The sequence below is a fragment of the Penaeus monodon genome, chromosome 27 (genome assembly GCF_015228065.2).
Source record: "Penaeus monodon isolate SGIC_2016 chromosome 27, NSTDA_Pmon_1, whole genome shotgun sequence".
Taxonomy (NCBI): domain Eukaryota; kingdom Metazoa; phylum Arthropoda; class Malacostraca; order Decapoda; family Penaeidae; genus Penaeus; species Penaeus monodon.
Window position 1 is genome coordinate 11678007 of NC_051412.1, and position 272 is coordinate 11678278.

The window sequence follows — 272 nt, forward strand, 5'->3', positions numbered from 1 at the left end:
GAGTATTAATTCGCATTATGATTTGTACAGACTCTGCACCGGAATGTTTAGCAACGAAAACAGAGCAAAAAATGGACCAGCGACAAAATGCAACGCAAGAGCGACGGGGAGAAACGCGAAAGCAAATCCGAGCCGAATCCCCGCCCACTTCACGTCTCGTTGCTTAGTCCGGTTTCGATTCGGTTCTCGGCGTGGAAGAGGAGAGAGAAACCGGTCGCGCCGCCGGCTCCTGGGGATGTTCCTCTCCTCTCGGGCGTAGGACTTCTGGGACC